Source organism: Arachis ipaensis, chromosome B06 (assembly GCF_000816755.2).
Source record: "Arachis ipaensis cultivar K30076 chromosome B06, Araip1.1, whole genome shotgun sequence".
Taxonomy (NCBI): Eukaryota; Viridiplantae; Streptophyta; class Magnoliopsida; order Fabales; family Fabaceae; genus Arachis; species Arachis ipaensis.
Genome location: NC_029790.2, coordinates 20,015,410 through 20,018,262, shown reverse-complemented (window position 1 = coordinate 20,018,262; position 2,853 = coordinate 20,015,410).

The following is a 2,853-nucleotide window of genomic DNA, read 5'->3' as shown; positions in this document are numbered from 1 at the left end:
ACAATAAGTATTTTGTTAATTTTACTCTATCATAAATATTTTTATTTTATTTTTATTTCATTTTGTTAAAAGCAGAATGGTGGTTTGTATTCAAGACTAAAGCAAGAGGTGAGATTGAGATTGAAACACAGAAGATTTTGCATATCAAGAAGATGTCACAAATCAATCTAACAATCATATCTCAAATAATATTGACACTATTATTGATTTATTGGATACCGATAGTACAAGATATGAAGATGATGATGATGATGAGACATTTGAGAATGAGGACGAGGACCAGGATGAAGACGAAGATAATGATTATAAAGTAAATAATTAAAAGAATAAATTAAAAAATAATAGACTAATTTAAAATATAAATAATATTTTTATACTAAATGTTAAAATTTTTTAATAAACATTTAAAATTTGTTTGAAAACTGATGCACTTCCAAACAGAATTTACAAATGATGTTATTTTCGTCCCAAATTTGTGGGAAAAAATTTTAGCTACTTCGAAGGGTTAGCTATAGTAAAAGCATTTAAGACTAATTATAGACAAATTTGGGATAGAATTAACATTTTTCAAAATGCGTCCCAAATCCGTCTGAAGTTATTGCGCATATTCAGATAGAATACGGACGAATTATAGTTTTTGTCCAAAATGTGTTGCTAATCTGTATGAAAATTTTGGCGCCATCCAAAAAAAAATTGGCGCCAATATTTAGGACAAAATTTAGGCAAATTTAGGATAGAATATATTATTCCAATGTCTCTACTAAAAATTGTTCTACATTTGTCTCAAATTTGTTCGAAATGAAAAAGTCATTCAGACGGAATAAATTTCGTTTGAAATTTTCGTCCAAAAACACCCTATTTCTAGTAGTCACCAAATTCATAACTACTAAAAACTAAAAAAAAATAGTGCAAAGTGTTAGAAAGAGAAATTTATACCCTAAAATTGTGGATCCTCCCCCACACTTAAAACTAAAAAAAAAATAGTGCAAAGTGTTAGAAAGAGAAATTTACACCCCAAAATTGCGGATCCTCCCCACACTTAAATATTGCACGGTCCTCTGTGCACGCATGTAATCCGGGGGATGAAAGACTCTAAGAGGCTCCACCTTCATCTGGTGGGCACCGGACTCGGGTTGCTGTATAAAATAATTAAACAGGAATTGAGGAAGAGTTCAAATGAGTGTGGTATGATAGACGACAATGTGTGTATCTAAGTGTGCACGGTTTAGAACAGACGCATTGGCCGGGTAAAAACAAAAACCACACAATAAAAAAGAAATAGCATGTATTCCTCAATTAAGTAGCCTAGGTTGCAAGTAAAGCATTAGCAAGAGATAAGGCACATAAAAACCTAGGTAACCACAACTAAAGTAAATTGAATATTTGAGATATTGGATATTGAAATTGTGCAAGGGAAAGTGCAAAATTGATATAGAAGCACAATAAACAATAACCAATCTAATAATGAAAAGAAAACTCCTTATTCATCATGAAACATAATGAAATAGTCACATGGTAAAGGTACTTGTTGCAAAAAGTGACAAGCTTGATAAGAATCAAGTCGAGTCACTCAAACAAATGTATAACATTAAAAACAAACAAGTACCGTGTAATGTGATTATATGAGAGGCATGATGAACAAGTAATTCAACTCAATTCACTAATATTCAATGCACTTACAAATAATTTGTCCTAGGGTGTAATCAAAACATGAATTTTTAAACCCACTAGATACTTAGTAAATTAAGACAAAGTATAAGTGCATTGATGAACTTCAATCTTAAATAACATCAATGATCATCCAAGGTGCACAATTCATGATTAAGTTGCCAAACAAGGATATAGTCTAATACATATGGTAGCTACAACATATGAATCAAACTCACAATTCATTTAGGCAATTAAACAAAAACTTAATGCTTAGTGCACATATTAATAAAAAATTAAGCCAAAATTGCAAGCAAGAAGCAACCTAATCAACATCAAGAAAATACTTGCAACTTATTTAATTGACAAACAACTAAATCAAACCTAATAAAATTACTAAAATCAAAATGAAATGCAAATAAAACTAACTAGGATAAGTAGAAAAAAGGGTAAAAGAAAGAAAAGAGAGAGATGGAGAGGGGTGGAAGTGCCTTAGGGTTTAATTCAAAGTGAAATCAAAATTTTGCCCAAAGCAGCACTTGTGCATACGCACATACAGGTGTGTGCATGCACACTGGGTGAAAAATGGGGGGTGTGCGTCCGCACAGACATGTGCGAATGCTCCGAGCAGAGAGGGAATTAAGATGTGTGCGTACGCACAAAGGTGTGCATACGCACAGAAGACTTTTTTTTTTTACAGATCATGTGTGCCTGCGCAAGCATGTGTGCATACGCACAGAGAGCAAAAAGGCCAAGGTGCGCACGCACAGAGAGGTGCGAGCGCTTCCAACAGAAGGGATGCAAATGAGTGTGCGTATACACAAAATGAGGAATTTGGGGTTTTTGTGCGTACGCACAAGCTTGTGTGCACATACAAGGAGCAAAAACTGGGATGCACACACGCACAAAAGCGTGCGAGCGCTCCCAACAGGGGCTGTGAAGACAAGTGTGCGGCGTACGCACAGGACGCAGAATTCAGTGATTGTGTGAGTACGCACAACTGTGTGCGCACGCACAATGCCTTGTTTTTCCAAAAAAAAAAATTTCTTAATTTCTAAGTCCCTTAATCCTTAGCTCAACACAAATTTCAACCCAAAACATCCAGAAATCCATAAATTTATGATCCATATGAAAATCAACCTACCTATGCTCAAAATTAAACTAATCCTAATCTAGCTAAGACAAACAAAAATGCAGTTAAGGCAA